The sequence below is a fragment of the Thalassophryne amazonica genome, chromosome 2 (genome assembly GCF_902500255.1).
Source record: "Thalassophryne amazonica chromosome 2, fThaAma1.1, whole genome shotgun sequence".
Lineage (NCBI taxonomy): Eukaryota > Metazoa > Chordata > Actinopteri > Batrachoidiformes > Batrachoididae > Thalassophryne > Thalassophryne amazonica.
The window spans coordinates 5,225,243-5,251,345 of NC_047104.1; the positions used below are offsets into that span (position 1 = coordinate 5,225,243).

Sequence of the window (26,103 nt, forward strand, 5' to 3'; positions counted from 1 at the left end):
TACAGCTCGTTACTCTTTCACACCTCTGGGTCACAACTCTAAACATTCCACCACTCCTCCTTGGAGAAGAAAGTAAATGTGGTTCAGATCACCACGGTTTCTTTTAGACAGTTTATTCCTTGAGATTTCCTTTCTGTATTTGAAAACAATGAATTAACAGGAACAATAAATGAAAGTCTTTGACAGAGAAGCTGGATTTTCCCTTCTGACATTTAGTTATTTCCACAATGCTAAAATTAAAACTATGTGTAAATGATTCTCACTGGTTCCAAGATGAAGTTAGAGACATTATAAAGTATTGTCACCATTACAGAGTGCGTTTAACACTATTCATATTTAAATGTGTAATTATCAAAATGCCACAAACTGGATTTGAGCCCACAACCTTCTGTTTAAAGTCGCTGCCACTGAAAAATTCCAGTCAGTGTTAGGGCATGTGGGCATGAAGTGTTTAGATTCTGATGATAATGTGGCAGAAATTTACACACATTGGTGTCACGCTACAGTGTTAAATCACCTCGATGCAGGTGTTAAACTAGATCCATGAGTGAGAAATGAGAAAAAGAAACATCTAAATGTACTATATGATAAAATAAGACATTATGATTTAGTGCAGTTGCGCTTCACAACAAAAGCAGAAGTTTAGAATGATAACCCACAGTGGAATAAGATACAAATAATGAACATTTATGAATTCAATGGTACGAATATTTCATGAGGTGAAAAGTGGAATGTTCCATCTGGTACCTTCCAGCTTTCACAGAATTAAATATTCGTTCCGCTGAAAGAATGAAAAACATTCATTATTTGTTTTATATAACGGCTAAAATAGATCCTTGTCATTTTGATATTTTATTAATTTATAATCAACAGAAAAGGGACTTACATTTTGGTGTCTGCTATTGGTGTTTTGACATCAACTGTCCAACACAAACTTTAAATAGGACTTCAAAATTGTTCTCAGTCAACTTGGAAAAATAGTTCGATAGCTCAAAAATTATTGCGACGATGTAGTCTGTGATGCCGTACACTGACTTTGTGTACTTAAAAAAAAGGACTTTGTTTAGGTCCTCAATCCAGTGAAAAATTGTGTCAGCAATGTGTCCAGCTTTTCATAACAGCTCTTCATGTCTCCAGAGTTCAGACGGCTTAAGACATAGTGGATTAGGGATTTTTTTGTGTTAGAAGAATTAGCAGCATCAATCAGCTCCTTCAAATCAAATTGTCCACCAACAAAACAAACTCCGCCATGTTTAGCTAAATACCTCCCCCGGTAGTGTGGGCATGCACGGTGGTCAGAGCGTGTAATAGCACATTTCATAAAACACCAAAATTGCACGCTAAAAAGAACTATTGCACGATCAATGAAACACAACGGCGATCAATGAAACACAACAGCAAGCCACATGTGACATACAAGCCACCAATCAAATGACAGGGATCCACTCATAACACTTTCTACATCTGCCCACAGTGAGTTTTTTCCACAAAGTCGTAGTGTCCAAGTGGTCAGTGTACTCGCTTTCCAAACAGAAGGTTCCCACTTCAAGACCCCCCCCATGTAATGTGGTGTTTCCTCTGGATAGACATCCAGTGTTAAACCTCTGCCAAAATCAATGCAGATCTGCTGTGGCAACCCTGAGCAAAAAGAGAAAAGCTAAAGATGTGCCCAGGCTGAATTTTTTTTTAATTGTTACATTTTTAACACCCTGAGAGTGTAACTGGCTAACATTTTACATTGCGAGAAAAAGGGTCCTGTCTAGCTCATGTTGCCTGTCTGTGTCCAGAAGGCCAGCAGGTGGTGCTGTGCAAAACAAGTGACAGATGTTGGAGCATATGGGTTTTAGTCTCATGGTTAGACTCTCTGCCTCCAGTCCCAGGGACTAAGAGTTTAAACCCAAAGTGGGACGATGCACCACAGGTTACACCTGTTAGTGTTACTTTATAAGAATTAAGCATCAAATGGGGCTGTTAATTTTCAAACACTAGTGCAGAGTATTATTAACTCTACTCAGTGTTAACATAAGTCTAGGTGAGTGTTAATCTGTACTTCCAAAAGCATGAATTTAACACTGAAAAGACTTGCAACATACATACAGTTTTCTGGTGTTAACTTTAACTAACTTTAACTTTAGTGTTCATCTAACACTGTCAATTTTGCTTTGTAGAATGCATGTCACAAAACCTTTTCTCATTTCTCACTCAAATTATGGACCGCATTAAAATTAAAACTTCAGGGAGTTAAATTACACTTGCAGAGATGTGAGTCATCGCTAATGAATCCATCCCTATGAAAGGTTTAACCCTTTACCTACTGAGGCTATAAATGGACGATTGGTTATTTTTTATTATAGCAATAAAATTAAGAAATAATGTTCTATGTTTGTGTGCTTTGGTACCCTTTTCCAAGAGTACCTGAATTTCAATTATATTTCACCTGATTAACTATTTATACACATTATTTGTAAGTTTTAGCATTTAAAATGAGAAAAAACACAAAAACGAACTTGATTTTTTTTCATTTTTTTAGTGAAAAATGATTGTTATGTAAAGGAAGTTTGGATTTCACATTTTTAACAGGAAGCTGTACGTGTTTATAATCAAAATAATTAATTTTGTGTGTCTAGAACTCAGAAACAGTGCAGAAACAGTGCAAAAGTAAACATTTTACAAGGCAAAAATATGCAAAAAGAAACCAATTTAAAGTGCAGAACCAATTTGAATAACAACAAACAAAGTGCAAAACTATATATAAATATATCAATTATCTGTATTATTAAAATGTGCAAGAAATCACTCATTTGATCACTCATTTTGTGCAAAATTATACAATATGAATAAAACAATAAAGTGTCAAACTATATACAAATATATAACCAAGAATCAAAATTAGATCTAAACTCCATCAGTCAGTGTGGTACTGTTTGTAACAGTGTCTGTCTGGCTGAAGACAGAGGCCAATTTTACAAAGTTTGCACATCCAGCAGGTTGACCTCTTGCACACCTTGCAAGAACGCCGCCCCTTTGTGGATCGCTGGCAAGTTGGGTTTCCACTGCTTGTTGGCACCGGGCAGTGGCTTGTGGCTGATGGAGCCATCACACCCACACAAACACGCACACACACCTTCACAAATGACACTAACACCCTGCCTTTTCCTCAAAAATTACTATATTTATGTTTGCTGTCTGTCTCTGTACTTTTCTGTCACTTTTGCGCTCTTTTTCATACTTTTCCCTCGTTTCAAAAGTCACCGAACGCACTTTACCGTAATATAGCAACATATAGCATACTGTGGAAGCACGCGTTCTTGGCTTGCTGTCAGTGTTGAAATTTTTCAGATTGAGGGCTTACATGAGAATTTACGGTAATGAGAATCAGCGGCGCACTAATGTGAAACTTCCGTGTTTTTCCTCTGCATTATGACATCACAGGCTTACGTTTACCGTAATACACCATATATCATTGGAAAGCCCTTGGTGTTAGCTTAACAATGCACTTTGAATCATTCAGATTGGACAAACTATGGCGGAGTTACGGGAAAAAAAATACGCATATGGAAAATATGGCGTGGGCGCCATCGCCGTAGATAAAGGGTTAACAATTACAGTGTTAAAACTACACTTTAAGAGATCAACTTGGCTCTGAAATATTCATTTGTGAGATTTTAACATTTCATTTGTTGATTTGACGTACACTCACCAGCCACTTTATTAGGTTCAACTGCTTCTTAACATAAATAACTAATCAGCCAATCACATGGCAGGAATTCAATGAATTTAGTCATCTAGACGTGGTGAAGATGACTTCCTGAAGTTCAAACCGAGCATCAGAATGGAGAAGAAAGAGGATTTAAGTGACTGAACGTGGCATGGTTGTTGGTACCAGACGGTCTGGTCTAAGTATTTCACAAACTGCTGATCTACTGGGATTTTCACCCACAACCATCTCTAGTAGGCATGTGACTCTCATCAATGACAACGATTTGATACGCATCTCAATACACTACCAGCGATACATGACGATACTGATGACGCGATGCGATAAAATTCACCCCTATTCCTGATTCGATGCGATTTGATATGTATTTGATGGCGATTCAATTCCTCATAATTCGATTTGGTGTGATACGATTAGGGATGAGTATTGATAAGATTTTATAGATATGATTCTGCTTATCGATCCGATTCTTTATCAATTTCCATATCGATATCTTTTGTGAATTTTCTGTGTACTAAAAATAGGCTTTACGGGTTTTCTATGTCAACAACATTTTATTGAGTCTTAAAGTAAATAAATATGAAATTGGTCACTGGATCCTTGATTTCTGGACATAAATAAAAATCAATAAAATCTGTACATGGTCACTGGATCCTTCATGTACATGATGGATCCTTGAACTCTGGACAGAAATAGAAATAAAGGAAAACTGTAGTTTTTGTCAAAAAGCATTTCCTTTCAGGTATTAATGGCACAAATGTAACTCCGTAGACTCAGAGTCTTCAGCTGGCTGCACGTCAGGATGTAATTCCTAAAAAACACAGGACACCTCATTTTTTTGGGGGGGGGGGGAGTTGGTCGGTTGTAGTAAGACACAGATCAGTATCCGTGGACTTGCAAAATGTCGTAAAAAAAACACTTTGTAATAGACATTTTAAAAAGTGACGATCACAATTACAGAGTTAAACACGAACACCCCCCCCCCCCCCCCACCATGATGAAATCCATGGAATTTTGCAGATCTGCAGAGTTTTCACAGCCCTGCTCTAGATACCTGTCAGGACAGGCGGGAGCCCGTCACCAGGAGCGGCTGGACCAGCAATGCAAACTCCCAGACTAGGCTTTGGTGTTGGAGAAATCATGGTCTTTATTCCAGGCTTGGTTTCAGTACACATGTAATCAGTCAGCGTGGCAGAGGTACAAACAGGATCAGGTTGAGACGCAGTCACAAAAGAGCAGGGTTCAGAGGCACAAGCAAACTCAGACATCCAGGATGAAGCAAAAGGCATGGTCGAGGTAAACAGAGCAAGGATATGGAACACGGCTAGACAAAAACAGGACTGTGAAGGGCGCTGAAAAGTGTACTAAGACAATAATCTGACGGTGTGCTGTGAGACTGTAAGGACTTAAGTAACAGGTGCTGTGAACAATGTGCATGTGCAGACTAATTAGGTAACAAGGTGCAGGTGTGGAGGGAAGATTCCAGAAAGGGGGCGTGGCTAGTAGACAAAGATCAAACATTGTGCAAGAGAGTGATGTGAGGAGCAAAGATACTTGGGCTGGTGTAGGGAATGTGAGTGAGGTGAAACAACACAGACAGAAACAAGGTGAGAGACATGGGGCAGGTGCAAAAAGCGTGAGTGAAAGGAACGATACAGGTTCAGTGAACACAATCAAATATGAGTGATGGACAAACACATGATGGAAGGTACAGGGGTGTGGAGTGGAACCAAATGGCAAAAAACAGAACAGAGCTAAAATGGAAATCAAGGGCAGAATATAATACAATGACAAACCAGGCATGAGCATGATAACTGACAGAAAATATCACCAAGACAAAACTAAACTTGAACTGACTAAGAAACCAAAGTGGCTAAACAAATTACAAACAAAACAGAGACTGTGTTAACAAAACCTGACACTAGAGAACAACCTATAACAGAACAGCAAAAATAAGCAGACTAAATGATAAACCATAAAAACACAGACTGATTGAACAAAACCAGAACGGAACTGAAACATGACCGAAGTATAAAAGTAACAAAGAAAGAAAGTAACAAAGCAAAAATAGAACACATGATGAAAGTAACAATTAATAAAACAAGGCTGGGGCAGAAGGAGCAGAACCAAATAAAGAGAGAAAATAAGGATCGAAGCCTGGAACTGGACCAGGCATGACAGTACCCCCCTCCCATGAAGGAAAAACAACCCGACACTGGGAGGCCGGTGGGGGACCCAGGACAGGGGGCAAAAAGAGGCTGGGTAAACACAAAAAGGCCTAAAAACCCGGAGATTCCAAGGGTGACTGACCATATGACCAAAAGCAGAGAAGGGAACCCTAGGCTGACAAACCGGACAACACACCCCAGGAGGTGGCCGGACACCAGGTATAACCTGGCCCCTACATAAGTCAGGAGGCTGGAGTAAAACTGGGTCCGGGTGGCAGCCATGAGGCCTCTCAAATCACACTAGTGATTCAGGGGACCGACCACCAGGGACACAGAGCTTAACGGCGGAATCAGGAACCCCTCGAGGAACAGGCTTAGACACAAAACACCCAGACCAACAAAGAGTGAGATCCACTCGTAAGGGTAGAGAAAACTAAATGGGAAAACCAAAAAACTGCAATGACAGCAACAACCCAAATACCAAATGAGACAAAATCTCACTCCCCATCTCTAAACCCCTATCCCAGGCGACCATCCCCTCCGGGGAGCTTGGAAACCAGGTAGCCAAAGTACATAGATGAGACTCTTTAGTTTTAAGTAAAGCACTACTGAGGAAACTACGGGTGAGCAAACAAGATGTACCGAGGTATTTAATCCAAAAATACAAGTAGTTTAATCCCCAATCTAAATATGATGAAATTGACCCATTCTCCCCGAAACCCCAAATCCATACAAAAGAGCACGAGACCCAGTGTTCGAATGTGCATAGAAAAGGTTTTAACGATACAAGTAGGTTATTATGGTGAGCAACCAAAGAAATCATAATAAGACACACAGGTGCAAGATCTCAAACCATAGTAGGCTTAGCACCCAATTGCCACACAGCCAGAGAAACAAAATTCTTCCAGCGAATGAGCCAATTCTGAAAATCTTTTTCAGAAAATAACTGATCTCTCCAGAAACATGATCGGAATGGGCAAGACACTTAGGGGGCCAAAGAAAAGACTCTGACTGAGTGGAGTAGAAACCCACAAACTGACAACCAAACCTGGAGGAAGACCTGAAGGATGGAACAATGTTTTGAAACATCATAAAGCATTTAAGAAGCACACATGAAGCATAGTATTAGTTGTGGCGCTTGTAACAGATTTTATATTGCAGCACAAAAGAACCGTTTTGTATTTTGACACGATGCCTTTAAGAAATTTTCAACAAGTTCACAAGCAAATTGTTTCAGATTCAAATGTGGCGTCTTTAACAGATTTCTCACAAATTCACAGACATGAAAACAGATCAGTGCAAACCAGAGGAAAAAAGAAAAGTCACTAACCGTACCACTGTCATAGTTTTCAGAGGCTGCCTTTGGAACTGATACTGGATCAGACTGCAGTAGCTCTGGAACAGCACCATTGTTTGTTGGCGGGCAGGTACCCCCCTCTGGAACCGCCGCTGGCTGAGGCACAGGAGGCAGAGCGACTCCCTCAGCAGCCAGTGAGGGTGAACCTGGGGCTGAGCACATGGAAGCTAAGATGACAGTACGCGAAGATGAGTCAGTAGGTTTGCGTGACGTCATCAATGAGTTGGCCGCAATGCCCACGGAAGTAGAGGCTGAGCAGACTGCAGGTGAAAGGGAACCAGCGCCGGCTGTAGGTGATCCACTCGGTGGATGAGACAATGCGGTGCGCACCATGGCGAATTCCGCCGCTGATGACGAGGTGCGCACCGTGATGATTCCAATGTCTGTTGGTGCAGTGCGAGCTGAGACGAAACCGACATCAGGAGGCGGGGCGCACGCCGTGACCGAGGCCGGGCACACAGGAGAAGTGGGCAGCTTGACTTGCTCATGAGGAACAGGCTCCTCTGGGCTCCATGATGGCGCGACTTCTCCCGATGGCTCTATTTGCGATCTCAGTGGCGGGTGATCAGCTGATCTTGGAGGCGTGATCGCAAAAGAGGGTTCGGGCAAAGCTAGAGCCGAGGAGATCTCTGATGCTGGAACTTGAGGTTCAGGCTGTGGTATGCGCACTCTTTGTGGCACCGGCACTGGAGTGACAAGTGCCGGACGCACTGTGGAGCTAGACACTGGGACGAGCGGCTCTGTGGGATCTGGGTGCGACATTCTGGACACCACTGGATTTCTCCGTAGAGCAGGCTTTGGAGGTGACCTCTCTGGAACAGGAGACATGAGGTAAGCGGCCGGCTTTGGTGTTATGTCGTACCAGGGTGGAGCGAGGGCGGCACCTGAAAGTGTAATGCCGCGTTCACACCGGGCGCGATCAGACGCTACAAATTCACGTGGGTTGCCAGGCGACAGACGTGCCTCCTTCGCCCAGTGTGTCGCTCTGCTTGGGTGGACTTTTGCTGCGAAAATTCGCCCCGGTGCGTCATCAAATAGGAGGAGCTTCCATTCTGCTCGCCGGCTCCGGTTGTCAGTCAAGTTAACATGATGGACCTTGATCACACGGAGTGAGTTGTTGTGAAAAGCTCCCAATACAGGGAGTATCATTATTTGCTGCAGGAGCTGTGTCTGGGTGACGGCCGCTTTCAGCGGTCCTTCCACCTCTGCGGGACCCAGTTTGAGGATCAACTGTCCCGTTCGCGCACGCACATGTAAACAATAAAAAAAAAAAAAAAAACTCCGCTGCTTGCTGCAGCTCGCTCTTCCCCCAAAAAACTGTCATAATTGTGTTTAGAAACCAGTCACATCTGTGTAGTTAATTAATAAAATATTCTCTACAGACGATTCACTCGCGCACGTAAAAAAAAAAAAGAAAAGGAAAAAGCTCCACTCCCGCTGCTGCAAGTAGGACTGCTGCTTGCTCCAAAAACTGTCATAATTGTGTTTAGAAACCAGTCACCATTTGCTTTATATAGCTGTGTAGTTAATAAGTAAAATAATCTCCAGGACGATTCGCGCGCGCATGTAAAATAAAAATAAAAAGAAACTCCGCTCCCCGCTGCTGTGGTGCAGCTGTTCGCTCCAACAACTCTGTCATGATTGTGAAATAAAGGACAAAAGAGACATAAGTCCTGCTCACAGGCTGCTACCAGATACAGGACATGGTCACATCTTCAGTCAAACTCCAGACATCTCCACGTCACTACATATTCAGTCCCTGATTGGTCATCGCAGCGCGACGAGACGAAAAAGTTCAGATTTTTGAAATTGGGGAGGAGGGCAGCGTGACGTGAGGCGACGTAATATCGCGCCACAAACGCGCCAAACGCTCAAAATCCCTTCACTCGCCTCCATTGCGTCGCGCTGTGTGGTTTGGCGCCAAAACGCATCCTTACATAAGGATTACATGGCAACCTGTGGCTGCAGTTGCTCGCGTCGCACCCGGTGTGAACGCGGCATAATGACGCGCAGCTCCTCACAACAGGTGGCGGTGAGCTCGGACTCGAACAAAAAGTCCATGGGTCCAACTGACAGAAAATATCACCAAGACAAAACTAAACTGGAACTGACTAAGAAACCAAAGTGGCTAAACAAATTACAAATAAAACAGAGACTGTGTTAACAAAACCTGACACTAGAGAACAACCTATAACAGAACAGCAAAAATAGGCAGATGATAACTAAATGAAAAACCATAAAAACACAGACTGATTGAACAAAACCAGAACGGAACTGAAACATGACCGAAGTATAAAAGTAACAAAGAAAGAAAGTAACAAAGCAAAAATAGAACACATGATGAAAGTAACAATTAATTAAACAAGGCTGGGGCAGAAGGAGCAGAACCAAATAAAGAGAGAAAATAAGGATCAAAGCCTGGAACTGGACCGGACATGACAGTACCGATTTGTATCTATTAATCTCCACATGCCTAATCTCTAGGGTTTACATAGAATGGTCCAAAAAAGAGAAGATATCCAGTGAGCAGCAGTTGTGTGGCTGACTATGCCTTGTTGAGGTCAGAGGTCAGAGTAGAATGGACAAATGGTTGAATGGATGACTGCTTGATGTCATCATGACAATATGAACCAACATCTCTGAGGAACGTTTCCAACACCTTGTTGAATCTATGACACCAAGAACTAAAGCAGTTCTGAAGGCAAAAGGAGGTCCAACCAGGTACGAGCAAGGTGTACTTAATAAAGTGGCCAGTGAGTGTGTGCTTGTTACTGATGACGTTTTTTTCCACATTCTTGTGGGGTCAATAACTATGTTCACATGGAACCAAATCATTTGCTAATAATCAGAATGATTGTGACTCTGAACGCCTCATGTAAACTGATCATTCTGAATTAAATTGAATAATATCATCATATTTTAAATAGGAAAATACGTTATTAGTGCAGCCGCGTAAATGCTTGTTTAGACTGCCCTCTACAGGTGTAACACGCTCATTGTTTGCGTGATGATGTAAGACGGATGACTTTGTTCAAGGACATTTCAACGTTTCGAGGATGAGGGAAGTGATTATGCTACTGTTGGAGATTTTAAAAGAATTACATACTATTTACTTTTCTAAAGGCCAGAAACAAACACAGCGGGAAGCTGTTCTGTAACCAACAAGAACCACTTACCTAATGAGGTATAGTCACCCCCACCCCATTTTTTTTTTTTAAATTGCTCAATTTCAGGTCTAATATTTTTCCTTTTAGTGTAACTCACAGGCTGTTTGGGTTTCAAACGGCTTTCTCTTGTTTTCATTATTACTGATAGAAACCAAAGCTTCCTCGGTCAGGAGATAAAAACTGTAGAACTCATACACTGGTGTTTTTTTTTCCTGCCATTCAGAAAACTGACTATGACTCCAAACAACCCTGAACCTGACCTTTAAGCCCAACCAGCATATCTGTATACAGGATGTAGTACCAGGTGAACACATGAGTACACAGTATGTACTTCTAAAGGTCGTACTGCATGAAGGATTCACAAATCCCCTGCCAAACTCAAGGTAAAATTCTTAATTGGATGACCTTGTGACCTCAACAGTAAGGTCATCTGCTACGTAGCGGGTGCTCCGGAGTCAGCTGTTGGCTGTCAAAATTTTCTAAACCTACCTCAGGTCGTATAATCTCTTTAGGACTTTGCACTCACTGATGTGCTGTGACTGAATTAATATGCACATAAGGTCACTGTTGCTATGGTGATGGTGATGCTGCGGTATGTGTCCTCCATAGCCTTTTCTTTTGTCTTGTTGTTGTTTATATCCTACTTTGTGGTGCTGTAGATTAAAAACCTACAGTTAAATCCAGACTGAAGGACACAGTGGCTGTTTTTTTTTATACATTTGCCTCCTAATTATTTGCAGTGATATTTACACATACAGTGGCAGTTAGCAGAAGGAAAACACTCGCACTTCTCTTTTCATGTTTGGAGAAGTGGCACCTGTCAAAAATAGACCTGTGTACATTTAGAAACAAAACACAGTGTAGATGCGCTTCTGAAATACGCCGCTAAGCTGCTACTAGGAAGTCCTGAGGAGAGCGGCAGCTGTTAGCTCCATCGATGTGTCACAGATGGACCACAGACATCTGACGTGTGTAAGAAGTGGGCCTCAGCACCTACGAACTTCTGCTCTCCCTCAGCTTTGCAAAACAAGTGCCATCACCATGATTCCATTTGCGTTAACCCCAGAAAGCCCTATTAGTAACAAAAATTACTCTGCGGTATTTATACCACATTTTGATGAGATGAATGGTCACCACCCCTCTAGAGTCAGGACTTCGTCCTGAAAGAATGGGACACAGTTCGTCTAACAAAGGTGGTACTCTCCACTAGTGCCCTCACATGACAACATGCCTGAACCGCGATTATCTTCTTCTTCGTATGTGTCGGATCCTTACAAGACAACCGCCGTCCTTTTGGGGAGGAACTAACTGAAAATGTCTCCAGGTGGTTTGTTACTCTTAGATGACTGTGTGACAAACTTTGCTGCTAGTGATCAATCGGAGGACTTGGATCTGACTTGTTTGCATGCAGTGAACTCGTTCGTACGTCCGGTGTGTTCGAGGCGACACAGAGGGGGAGGATGACGTGCCTGACGGACAAAGAGGCTGCAGTCGGACAATAGGCCAACAGACTGTCTCAGCTGCTCAGAGTGTCTGCGGCCCCATAAAACCTCCATTCCCACTCCGCCATCTGTCCCTCTGCCCCCCCCACCAACCCATCCTGTCTCTGTTGGATCAAGCCTGGAGAGGTAGTGGGGTGAATGTAGGGGATGTAGGTCTGGAAGGGGCGATTACATCATTCATAAAGTTGGCAGCACATCTGAAGACAGACGTGATGATACAAACAAGTCCCAGGAACTGATCACTACGTTTTATAATTAACTACTTTTCAGCTACTATTTATAAGTGTATATTTCTTCCGACAGTTTTTCCAGCATGTTTCTTTGTTGACATATTGTTTTTCTTTGTTTGAAATTCATTCATTCAATATAGTTCAGAAAGTCTTTTGTTAAAAATTAAAAGTTGTGATTTAGTTCGTCACTGGATCAGGGAAGGATCAGGCACATGTGGAACTGATTCAAAGTATTTTCGATGTTCAAGTACATTACACGTTCTCTGTGCTGTGCAGAAAGCGTCATTTATGCATTTATATGTTTTTAACGTGATCTAAATGCACTGCTGCCACTTATTACACTGGAGTTTTCCAAATACGACTGCTTTGTTTCTTGGAAATCCATCCGTCTTATATTCAGGGTCGACTCATTTACATGTCAACACATTCACAATAGTGGGCGGCGTCAAAAAAATATTTTCTGAAAATATAACTTCATAAAGTGAGTGGGTGTCTTATAATCAGGGTCATCTTCTATTCTGAACAATAGTAATCTATATTTTATTCCGTATTTCCTTTTTACTTCTATTCCCCGTCACCCCTATTTTAAAACATATTTGAAAAATACCTCTGTCACTGTCCTATTTTACTCTGTGCAAAGACCCAAGGAACGTGTATTTCATTATTTTACTTTTTAAAATATGCTGACATCTTGTAACAAAACCTCTTTAACTCTTGTTTTATTTCTTACTCTGTACTTGATGACATCATATGACAGATATGCAGAAGCCGCACAGCAACTGCCAGACCCACATTCATCCCCGTCGGTCAGCCTGTGAGGTCTGAGGTCTGACTGCTCTTCTAACAGCCGACGTTGTTTATGATAGTGTCAGTTGTTGGATCGAGCTTCTTAAATTTAATGATTTGTCCTTCTTACGTGCTGTGCAGAATGTGTAATTTATGCATTTATGCGACCAATCAACCTTTTTCACATCACTGGAACTTGAATGTTTTGGGGTTTTACAATAAAGCTCAGACCAACACTGAACTTGACAACATGACTGAGCTCACAGCTGATTATATTTCCACTTTCAAATCTTTTTATCAACTAAGCAGGCAATCATAAAAATATGAAGACATGAAGCCACAAAGTGATTATTTGGACACAACCTGCAACGTCACTGTTCAACATTTCATTCTAAGCTGGAAAAAGAGAACTTTTACCATCATCACAACATTAATGCAAATTGTTAGAAACGTGCATTTGTTGAAACTGAAGTACCTAATAAAGTGCACTTAAATGAATTAGGCTGATCCAACTTAACATAACCAGTAGTATTTATACCAGCCTGTTAATTTGGACAAACTTCATTCTAGTGTCACCAAATTAAAATTTCTCTTTTTTCCTTAATATTCCACTTTACAAATGTGGTCATTTTAATCAAATTAAAAAGAAGTGGGTCCTTATTTAAGTCAAAATGCTGGCTTGTGTTCCAAAATATGTAATCTATGGTCCAGGAACAATCAACTTGACTGGAAAAAAAAAGAAGAAATTCTTGGCATGTGTGTTGATCCCAGCAGCGGTGTAACCCGCACAGAAGAACGCGTTCCACAGACGAACCTCCCACTCCCTCTGGAAAATCCATCAGATGTCTCCTTTTCTTCCAAAAGGAGGAGGGCAGGGAGGTAAAGGAAGAGAAGCAAGAACAGTGACAGAGAGAAAAAAGCCAGCGTGACTGCGGCCCCAGGTGATATGGCAGCGCCGGGGCCGGTCAAAGGAACCCCGACGTGAAACAAGAAACCAGAAGACAAATGTGAGGCCAGACTGATTCAAAAAAACTGGAACAATGGAGGACTGGGAATCATTATTCCCATTCCAAATGGTGAATGAAGACTGAAAATATTCCAGATGAAAAACATCAGTGTCTCTCTCTCTCTCCACAGTCCAGCTCCAATAAGGCGGGGCAAAGGAGTGCCTGAAGGTCCAGTGAAATGTGTGTTTATCTCTTCTTTTAAACAGAATGAAGTCCAAACTGCATCAGCGACAACATGAAAGGACAAAAACCTTTCAGCTTGTGCTTATTTTTACTTCTGCTTTGGAACCGTCTCTTCCTCAGATGGTGAACTGTGTTCCCAGCGGGTGTTGGACTCCATGCAGGTTTAGCCTCCTTGTGAATTGTGTTTGTGGTTTTCACTGAGAGAATTGTTGTGGAGGTTTTAGGATTGCGTCACTCGGGCGACGAGCTTTAGTGGTCACTGGGGCAGTTTGCAGCTGAGCATGAAGCGGTTGAGAAATCTCTGTCAGAAACTGGGGGAATGCTCCCTGTTGGCTGGGAGTGGTTCAGTGCCTTAAATGAAGCATTTCTGGCATGTTGTAGCCTGGTATATCTCAGGTTCCGTATGTTGGGATGAGGTTTACAAAGTTAAAACAGAGTGACACCCCATTTACAACCAAGATGCGATCGAAAAACGGCCTCTGCTCACCATCACTCCCACTGGGTTTGCAGGCTGGTCACAGTGGGGTCTCCATGGTCAGAATAAAGATCCCTCTTTTTTGCCATCACTCTCCATCGGTCTCCAACAGGTGTGCGAGTGTACTGAACTGTTCAAATCACTCACACAAGTTGTGCGACCAGTTAACAGATACACGAGTCTCATAATCGGTCTTGATAAACTCTAACATGTCTCAACTCCCTCTCAACGTGATCGTGTGGGGCATAATAGCCTCTCAATTGACTCTGCATGGGGGTGCATCACTGATCGCGGATATTACCATATTTTTCACTCGCACAATTCAGTTGCAATGCACACTTGGTGTAAACGCAACTAACCAATCACAATGGAGACCAGCCAAGACTTGTGACAGTTGAGAAAATGTCATAATCTTGTAGGGCTTATATCGGCCCTAGTCTGGTGTAAACAGGGCATAAGAAAGAAATCAATAGATCGACTGATTGGGCTGGTGTGAACTGTAATGTGGGGAATACTTCAATCTGTCCTGGTGAAGTAATTCAGAAGATAAATCTCTCAGTCAAGCTAAGCTGAAACTCAGACTTCTGCTCTCATAGAGGCAGAGCAGGTAAAGAGTTAAAATACCAATATGTAGACCTGGGATCGATTCCCAATCAAGGCCTGTGTCTTTAAACAAGACATTTCACCCGCGTTGTCCTAATCTGCAGGTGTAAATGGATATGAGCCTTGACGGGGGAAGTAAGCTGCAATGAACTGGTGTCTGTTCCGGGGGAGTTGTAGACTCTCATCCGCTTCACACTATGGAATCTGGGACTCAATACCAGCAATAGGCCTCAATTTCTACATAGGATGCACTCCTTCTCAGCCACATTTATGAACATTAGGTTGAAAGAATGACACAATGGATGCAGGTAAAATGAGTGGCTCGAGTCACCCTAAGAGACAGGATGATGAGTTCTGACATCTGGAATCAGCTCAAGTAGAACACTGTCTTGAAAGGAGCCTGTTGAAATGGTTCGGGCATGTGATTAAGGTGCCTCTGGGACTCCTACTCGAGGTATTCCAAAATGTCCAAGTGAGAGGAGACCATCAAGTAAACCCATAAAACAGCGGAGCAATAATATATCCCATCTGTTCAAGGATTCCCTTGGATTTTATTGGAATTCTCTTGGGGAAGGAAGTCTGGGTGACCTTAGTGCTCCTGCAGCCTCAACCCTGTTTAAGCTATGGACAATGGATGGAAATAGGTAAGTCCCTTCGGCTGCTCCCTTGTTTGCACTCGGGGTCGCCACAGCAAATCCAAGGTGTATCTGTATATTGAATTGGCACAGGTTTTACGTCAGGAAGATGCCCTTCCTGACGCAACTCCACATTACAGCAGACTTTTCAGATTCAGACAACTTTATTGATCCCAAATGGGTCAACTCATTTGCAGCTACCCTGTCCACAGTCACACCACAACATACAACAAGAGGTGTCAAGGCACAGATCAGACAGAAAAACAAACAAGCAAACAAACAGAAGCCAATAAAAGCAGCAAGATTTACTATAATCATTTTAAACAACTACTGTCAGAGTTTAGTAGCGTGACAGCAGAGGGGAAAAAGGATTTGGAGTACCTAATAGTTCTCCTCAAAGGTACGTTACATTGGCGGCCTGAAGACATCACCTTGAATTCAGAAGACAAAACATGATCTGTGTGGCTGACAATATTCTTTGCCTTTGTTTTCAGCCGTTTCTCTCAGAAGGAACACAGGTCTTTGTGTCTGTCTCAATGATCTTGGAGCAAACATTAATGATGCTGGAAGTCTGTTCTTGATCGTCAAACACTGTCCCAAGATAGTTTGTAAGACTCCACAATCTGGGCGTCTTGACTGTGTGTAACAGCAGCGTCTTGTTTGGGGTCCTGTCTGAAGCCAAAAATCATTTCTTTTGTTTTTGATACATTAGGATCCAGATAATTATCTTTACACCATTTAACAAATTTGATTAATGTAGGACCGTGACCAGACTCTGAACCTTCCAGATATGAGGGCAGCATCATCAGAGAACTTAACAAGAAACCTGTTCTGTTGAGAAGCCCTGTAGCTGTCAGTGGACACGATGAACAGAAGCTCTGAGATCAACCTGTGTCTCACACAATCACGTACAACAGCTGTCGATTGATGTAGACCTGCTGGCCCCTCTCAGTGAAGGCTTGTTCTGGTCTAAGGGATTAAAAAATATAACGCAATGCTAAAATATCCTCGGCCGTATGAGCATTGTCTTCTTTATTATTTGCGGTTGTTTAATTGGTATCCCAGTGGAAAGTGTGTGTGTGTGTATGTGTGTGTGTATATATATACATTTGTTATTTACAATTATTAAGATCTTACTGTCTTATGTACAGTTTGTACATGTTCAGGCAAGCTCCTCTATTTTGTCATGTGATAATTTCACAAGGACACAATGGAAATAAGCGTTTATTCTTTATTGTGTTATCCGGGTATCACTGATACACTCACCTCTGTATGTTTATATTGATATTGCAGAATAAACTCAATCAGTCAATCATAAACAATATTTTATTTACGGTTTAACGGCGTCTACAGGATGGCGCACATGTGTGCATACATGAGCTTTTTTTCCCTTCTATCTCACCTCCTGTCCCCCATCATACACCCGATCCCGGCCACCGCTCACGCCACCCCTTTCCCCACTGGGGGCTGCGCGGTTTTAGCGGCAGGTCCCCGTTCCCCCCAAGCTGGCAGCGGTGCGACTCCAGTTGCAGCAGCTACCACACACTCACATCGCCTCAATTTGGATAACGGACTGTTTCAAGTTTAGTGCACATAAAATATGTCAAATGTATATGTATTGTCTTAATTCTGATGGGTGCCATTATTACAGTAAACAAGTAGTACAACCCCTGGCAAAAATGATGGAATCACCGTCCTCGGAGGATGTTCATTCAGTTGTTTAATTTTGTAGAAAAAAAGCAGATCACAGACATGACACAAAACTAAAGTCATTTCAAATGGCAACTTTCTGGCTTTAAGAAACACTATAAGAAATCAGTAAAAAAAAAATTGTGGCAGTCAGTAACGGTTACTTTTTTAGACCAAGCAGAGGGAAAAAAATATGGACTCACTCAATTCTGAGGAAAAAATTATGGAATCATGAAAAACAAAAGAACGCTCCAACACATCACTAGCATTTTGTTGCACCACCTCTGGCTTTTGTAACAGCTTGCAGTCTCTGAGGCATGGACTTAATGAGTGACAAACAGTACTCTTCATCAATCTGGCTCCAACTTTCTCTGATTGCTGTTGCCAGATCAGCTTTGCAGGTTGGAGCCTTGTCATGGACCATTTTCTTCAAATTCCACCAAAGATTTTCAATTGGATTAAGATCTGGACTATTTGCAGGCCATGACATTGACCCTATGTGTCTTTTTGCAAGGAATGTTTTCACAGTTTTTGCTCTATGGCAAGATGCATTATCATCTTGAAAAATGATTTCATCATCCCCAAACATCCTTTCATTGATAGGATAAGAAAAGTGTCCAAAATATCAACATAAACTTGTGCATTTATTGATGATGTAATGACAGCCATCTCCCCAGTGCCTTTACCTGACATGCAGCCCCATATCATCAGTGACTGTGGAAATTTACATGCTCTCTTCAGGCAATCATCTTTATAAATCTCATTGGAACGGCACCAAACAAAAGTTCCAGCATCATCACCTTGCCCAATGCAGATTCGAGATTCATCACTGAATATGACTTTCATCCAGTCATCCACAGTCCACGATTGCTTTTCCTTAGCCCACTGTAACCTTGTTTTTTTCTGTTTAGGTGTTAATGATGGCTTTCGTTTAGCTTTTCTGTATGTAAATCCCATTTCCTTTAGGCGGTTTCTTACAGTTCGGTCACAGACATTGACTCCAGTTTCCTCCCATTCGTTCCTCATTTGTTTTGTTGTGCATTTTGATTTTTGAGACATATTGCTTTAAGTTTTCTGTCTTGACGCTTTGATGTCTTCCTTGGTCTACCAGTATGTTTGCCTTTAACAACCTTCCCATGTTGTTTGTATTTGGTCCAGAGTTTAGACACAGCTGACTGTGAACAACCAACATCTTTTGCAACATTGCGTGATGATTTACCCTCTTTTAAGAGTTTGATCATCCTCTCCTTTGTTTCAATTGACATCTCTCGTGTTGGAGCCATGATTCATGTCAGTCCACTTGGTGCAACAGCTCTCCAAGGTGTGATCACTCCTTTTTAGATGCAGACTAACGAGCAGATCTGATTTGATGCAGGTGTTAGTTTTGGGGATGGAAATTTACAGGGTGATTCCATAATTTATTCCTCAGAATTGAGTGAGTCCATATTTTTTTTCCCTCTGCTTGGTCTAAAAAAGTAACCGTTACTGACTGCCACAATTATTTTTCCTGATTTCTTATAGTGTTTCTTAAAGCCAGAAAGTTGCCATTTGAAATTACTTTAGTTTTGTGTCATGTCTGTGATCTGCTTTTTTTTCTACAAAATTAAACAACTGAATGAACATCCTCCGAGGCCGGTGATTCCATAATTATTGCCAGGGGTTGTAATTGTGGATTAATTGCTGTTTGTCTGTGGAAATATGAGTGTGAAGGTAATCGCATTGTTGTTGCACTTGTAATGGCAATGACAATAAATCTCATCCATCCATCCATCTTTTGACAAGAGCGGAAGTTAGCTTTGAGTTAGCAGAAGTTAGCAGGCACTGTGACGTCTGCAAAATGTCTAGTAAATCACTCCAGAGGTGTTATCAGGTTACAAAACAGTGTTTTCAGTTTTAGAAGTGTTTATTTCTTGCTGGCTTTTACATAATATAGGAGAAACGTTATATTTACATATAAACAAAGCGGTTTTGAAGTGCCAGAGAGAGACCAGCCAGTGATGTCACAGTGCCACTCTGCTGTGATTGGCTGTCACCCCGTCCCTCAAAAAAACAAAAACAAAACAAAAAGAAACAGATTTGCATGATTCATAGCATAAAAATGAAACATAACGTGACTTTTTAATCTCTTAAATAGGTCAAGGTTAGCCTTCTTCAAACTTGTTTGTGTCCCAAGAATGTTCCCTGTGAATTTGAAGTAATCGGACTGGACTTATGCTGAGCACAAACAGACAGACGGATGGACACAAAGCCTTTGCAATACCCGATGGCCACATTTTGATGGCTTTGGGTAATAAAAGGCAAGTCTCTCACTCAGAATATGAGGCTGCATCTTGTTAAAAGCTGAGGAAAAGTCAGTAAATAAAAGTGTTGCATAAGATCTGGGTTGCCAAGCAGTTAGTATGCTTGTTTCCAGAGCAGAATTGTCATGGTCCTGCCCTTGATGTGCTTTCTGTTATGACTTTTTCATTGATCTTTGCTTTCTTGTTCTGTACATCTGTATTTGCATTCCTGCCATGTTCATGTTTTCATTGGTTTTGTTTTCTGTTCATCATTCATGTATTGTGTAGTTTTGTCTTAGTAGCTGTTTTGCCACATTGTTTTCATTAATTGTTACCTTAGTTTTCACTTCAGTCTTGGTTTTGTTCTGTTTATTTAATTTCTTGTATTATGCTTTAGTCTGGCCTTTTCTGTGAAGTTTACTTTTGTCTCTGCTTTTGTTTTCAGTTTATCACTTAGTCTTCTGTTTAGTCATTTTAGGCATTATCTGTTATTCTGTCGTCTGTGGGTCTGTTTGCCATTTTGTTCTTGTTAGTTTTTATACTCTAGCCATGGTCTGTTCCGTTCTAGTTTTGTCTTAGTCTTTTATATTCTGGCTGGTCTGTCCACTTTAACATGTACTAGTTTTTGGGGTCATTTCTTTCCGTTTGCATGTCATGATGTTTAGTTGTTTTTTCTGTTTTCTTTCATCTCTGTCTCATTGCACTTGTCTCTGCATTTTGTTATTTCAGTTTTTTTCTTCATCAGGATTACCTTTTGGTTTTGGCTGTTCAGTATTTTTGCACTAAGTCACGCCCACCTGAACTTTTCTGTTTCTTCTGTTTGCCACGCCCTCTTCCTGGTTCTTCCAACACACCTGTTCTCACTTTCCTCATTTCCACTTTGGTTATTTAAACTCTCTGTCTTCACTCAAGCCCCGCCAGTTCGTTGATTTTCACAGTCTTCGTACCAGCCTTTTCATAGCTCTGCCTTGTTTTGCTGTGTACTGACCCAGCTCTGTTTTGTGACCTGGTCTTGCTGCTGCCCACGTACTTTGTCTGCTTGTGTTAAAGACCTGAGCCTGCCTTTTTGACGACGCCCTGGCCTGCCGACTATCTGTACCTCTGCATCCATGACTGCCTAACTGTGTACTGAATCCAAGCTCATTTTTTGACCGATAAAGCCTTTCAATTTCAATTCCATTGTCTGTGAGTTTTTGCATTTGGGTCCCACAACTTTGGTGCCACATCACCCCGAGTTCCTGACAGAACGAACTGGCCATAAACGGGACTCAGCAAGCTCACTCCCAGTCATGTCTGACACCTCTCTCTCTGCCAAGGACCCAGACATGGCCCTCATCAAGGACATTTTTTCTGAGGTAAATTTTTTTCTTTAACTGTTTTCACTCCTGTTACACCCCAAAGAAAAAATTTGACTTTTTGGACAAAGCTTGGAACCTGGTGGAGGAGAACTCCTGGCTGTACGATCTTTTTCCAGAATTAGAAGATCTGGACAACTTGTTTGCGGCAGGAAGCCTCCCAGCCTGGATTTACCAGCCAGAAACGCACTTGCCGCCCACATACCAGCTCCTTGACAGCGAGTCTGAGTGGACCGACCTGATGATGACTACACATCAGAGACAGAAGGGTCATATCTACAGGACACAGCCACCATAGTAGACGGCCCCCCCCCCCCCCGGTCTGCCAATTCAAACTGGCCAGAACATGGAGCCTGCAAGTTCCACTCCTGCCTTGGACTCTGTTGCTGCTCTCCCAGATTTAGAGGTGATAAAGAGGATTTTTTCTGATCTCTCTCTTTTTTTTTGTCTGCTTTCGAGACTGTTATGCTCCAGAAGAGAAGTGTGATTATTTAGACCAAGCCTGGAACCTGGTGAATCTACATCCTTGGCTGTTTGACTATTTTCCGGAGCTTCTATGCCTTGACGATGTTTTTTGTGAACAAAAACGGCCCAATTGGATGAAACACCCAGAGGCCTACCTACCGTCAGAAGACGACGAATCTGACTGGATTGATGCTGATAAGGAAGAGGAGTCTGAGTCAGAGCAGTTAGCACTACAGGACACGGCCACTGTATTCTTTAAGATTCAGGACTTATTTTATGAATTTCTGGACAGCACAGGTCGGCAGGAACGACAACGGATTTTTTCGGCATTAGACCGCATCCTACAGGATAAGCCGGGAATCTTATCCAGAACTCGCCAACATCAAGTCTCTGTTTATGCAAGGTCGGATCCCCACATACATTGACGACCCAATGACGTTTCTGTTTGAAGCCGACATTCTAGAGTCCTGCTCGGACACGCCCCAATCTATCACGCTGTCCAACGCTGCAGTCACGCTGCTTCCGTCTGACGCACCGGTCCGCTACCAGCAATCAGCATTGACACCAGTCACGACGCTTCCTTCACTGTCTCTGTGTGACCAAGAGACTGCCACACCCTGATCCGTCCCGCCTCCTCAGCTACCCACACCTGCGCCTCGGCGCTTAACGCTGAAGCCGGCTGAGAAGTGCCAGCCAAGAGGTTCGGTCCCGCAGCCGAGTGTGGCATCACCACAAGTCACGCCTCGTCGGATCCCTGTTCTGATGCCACGAAAGCTCTGAAATGACTCAAGACGCATGCCACCGGATCCCGTGGAACCTTGCATACCCCGCATCCTGTCTTCCAAGTGCACACCGCAGGAGGAAGCAGGCCCACTCATGTTCCCTGTGCTGCCAGCAGGGGAAGGAACGTCTGTGGTTGTCTCTTTGACGGGAGCAGAAGCGCTGTCGTCTCCAACTTTGCTTGCAGAGTCACCAGGAGAAATCATGCAACCTGACTGCCTCACAAAGTCCACTGATCCTGAACCAACAGAAACATTGAAGCCGTTACAACTCACCGAAGCACGCCCGTGTCAGCAGTCATCCACAGCGCGCAATTCCTTCCGGTCCTCAGCAGCGCTCATGCCCGCCGACCTAATTCCTCCATGCCCGCCTCCTGAGCTCGCTGTCATCCACTCTTCTCCGAGTACACCACTGCTCCCAGCACCGCGCATGCAACAGGAGCCTTCCACGGCGAGAATGACATCCCAGAACCCAGCAGCATGTGTTTCTGCTGTGCGCCCACGTTCAGACTCATCAGAGCATCTCCTGTCCCACGAAGCTGCGACTGAACTACAGGAGAAGGTCACACCACTCGAGCCTTCAGCCTGTCACACCCCGCATGAGACGTCACTTACGTATTCATATCCAAAGTCTTCTGAGACATTTCTGCGTCTACCCACAGCGTGCACGACTATTGAAGGCACAGACATATCCATGACCTCCACACTACATCTGAACCAATCATCAACGCCACCCTCAAGGGTGCCCTTGGGGATTACGATCTACAGAACTGTGAGTTTTTTATTATTTTTTTTTGAACATGCTTTTTTGGTGGTTTTTCTGCAGTTTTCGTTTTGTGGCAGGTTTGCATAGAACCTTTTTCCACAATGTATTGCTCTTGTATTGTTACGGTGCTAAGCTAATAGCAACCATGTCTTTTGATATGTGTTTAAGAGAGATCCTGTTGGTTTGGTCCTTTCATTGTTTGCTTTTTTGTTGGGAACTGGTTGGTGCTCCATATTTGGGCTCAATCAAGATACCCCCCTGGTCCATTCTGGAGTGGTTGGTTCCTGTTCGCCTCCCTAATCTTTTGTGTCAGTTTTTTTACTTTTTGCACGCTTCAGCTAAGCAGTTTTTTGCTTCCTCAAACTCTTTTGATAACATCATGTATGTCAGTGGCTCCCATAGCTTTTTATCTCTGTGGTTTATTCACTATTATGCTGTATCTAATTCATTTGCTGGGTTCGTTAATCCTCTTACTGTGGCATTTTTGTTTATGTTCAGTGTCAGTATTATCAGGCGTAGGCCCCCAGATTTGGCTGTTTGTCTGTCAATCTCCCTGTTTTTTGGACTTCCTTGCATGGTAATATGGGGTTTGGGCATTAATTCGCAGCCTTCCCTATTCTGGGGGCCCGGTACTATGTTTGGTCTCTGGTTCCTTGGTTCTGGGGTAATGTTAGCCCTTCCCTCCTGCCCTTTTGCTCGCCAGGGTTTGAGTCATGCACCTGACCCAGGTCCACTTGCTACCTCTGTCATGAGGCCCTGTCTCCCTTCTGGCTGACCTCCTGAGCCTCCTGCTTATCGTCATGGGCTTCGCCGTCGTCCCCCGGACTCCATGCTTGTTTGTTTGCCTGACTGACTGTTTGTTCCTTGTTTTTTGCTTTGTCACCCTCCTGCAGGGCTTTTTGTCCCTCCATGGTGTTTTGGCCACCCGGTTGATGCTGCCCTTTTTGTAGTCGGTTCCCTTGGGTTCTGGCCCATTCACTCTGTTGTCTGACTAAAACAGTTAAATGTGGTTTATTAAACATTAGGTCTCTCTATTCTAAGTCCCTGTTAGTAAATGATATAATAACTGATCAACATATTGATTTATTCTGCCTTACAGAAATCTGGTTACAGCAGGATGAATATGTTAGTTTAAATGAGTCAACACCCCCGAGTCACACTAACTGTCAGAATGCTCGTAGCACGGGCCGAGGGGGAGGATTAGCAGCAATCTTCCACTCCATCTTATTAATTAATCAAAAACCCAGACAGAGCTTTAATTCATTTCAAAGCTTGACTCTTAGTCTTGTCCATCCAAATTGGAAGTCCCAAAAACCAGTTTTATTTGTTGTTATCTATCGTCCACCTGGTCGTTACTGTGAGTTTCTCTGTGAATTTTCAGACGTTTTGTCTGAGTTAGTGCTTAGCACAGATAATTATAGTGGGGGATTTTAACATCCACATAGATGCTGAGAATGACAGCCTCAACACTGCATTTAATCTATTATTAGACTCAATTGGCTTCGCTCAAAATGTAAATGAGTCCACCCACCACTTTATCCATACTTTAGATCTTGTTCTGACTTATGGTATGGAAATTGAAGACCTAACAGTATTCCCTGAAAACCCCCTTCTGTCTGATCATTTCTTAATAACATTTCCATTTACTTTAATGGACTACCCAGCAGTGGGGAATAAGTTTCATTACAGTAGAAGTCTTTCAGAAAGCGCTGTAACTAGGTTTAAGGATATGATTCCTTCTTTGTTATGTTCTCCAGTGCCATATACCAACACAGTGCAGAGCAGCTACCTAAACTCTGTGAGTGAGATAGATTATCTCGTCAATAGTTTTACATCCTCATTGAGCACAACTTTGGATGCGGTAGCTCCTCTGAAAAAGAGAGCCTTAAATCAGAAGTGACTGACTCCGTGGTATAACTCACAAACTCGCAGCTTAAAGCAGATAACCCGTAAGTTGGAGAGGAAATGGCGCCTCACTAACTTAGAAGATCTTCACTTAGCCTGGAAAAAGAGTCTGTTGCTCTATAAAAAAGCCCTCCATAAAGCTAGGACATCTTACTACTCATCACTAATTGAAGAAAATAAGAACAACCCCAGGTTTCTTTTCAGCACTGTAGCTAGGCTGACAAAGAGTCAGAGCTCTATTGAGCTGAGTATTCCTTTAACTTTAACTAGTAATGACTTCATGACTTTCTTTGCTAACAAAATTTTAACTATTAGAGAAAAAATTACTCATAACCATCTCTGTGCTTGTCCTGTTAGACCTCAGTGCTGCTTTTGATACTGTTGACCATAAAATTTTATTACAGAGATTAGAGCATGCCATAGGTATTAAAGGCATTGCGCTGCGGTGGTTTGAATCATATTTATCTAATAGATTACAATTTGTTCATGTAAATGGGGAGTCTTCTTCACAGACTAAGGTTAATTATGGAGATCCACAAGGTTCTGTGCTAGGACCAATTATATTCACTTTATACATGCTTCCCTTAGGCAGTATTATTAGAAAGCATTGCTTAAATTTTCATTGTTACGCAGATGATACCCAGCTTTATCTATCCATGAAGCCAGAGGACACACACCAATTAACTAAACTGCAGGAATGTCTTACAGACATAAAGACATGGATGACCTCTAATTTCCTGCTTTTAAACTCAGATAAAACTGAAGTTATTGTACTTGGCCCCACAAATCTTAGAAACATGGTGTCTAACCAGATCCTTACTCTGGATGGCATTACCCTGACCTCCAGTAATACTGTGAGAAATCTTGGAGTCATTTTTGATCAGGATATGTCATTCAATGCGCGTATTAAGCAAATATGTAGGACTGCTTTTTTACATTTGCGCAATATCTCTAAAATTAGAAAGGTCTTGTCTCAAAGTGATGCTGAAAAACTAATTCATGCATTTATTTCCTCTAGGCTGGACTATTGTAAT

At 42.4% G+C, this 26,103-nt stretch overlaps 1 protein-coding gene and 1 long non-coding RNA gene across 2 annotated transcripts in view; one reads left to right on the forward strand and one right to left on the reverse strand.

The window, feature by feature from the left end:
- LOC117501466 (mothers against decapentaplegic homolog 3-like) overlaps positions 1–26,103 on the reverse strand; it is a 61,177-nt gene that overhangs the window by 22,302 nt on the left and 12,772 nt on the right. The window lies entirely within an intron of this gene.
- LOC117521850 lies at positions 671–19,599 on the forward strand. The gene is made up of 3 exons (XR_004564073.1): positions 671–743; positions 19,507–19,514; positions 19,589–19,599. It is a non-coding gene; the product is annotated as an uncharacterized LOC117521850 (long non-coding RNA).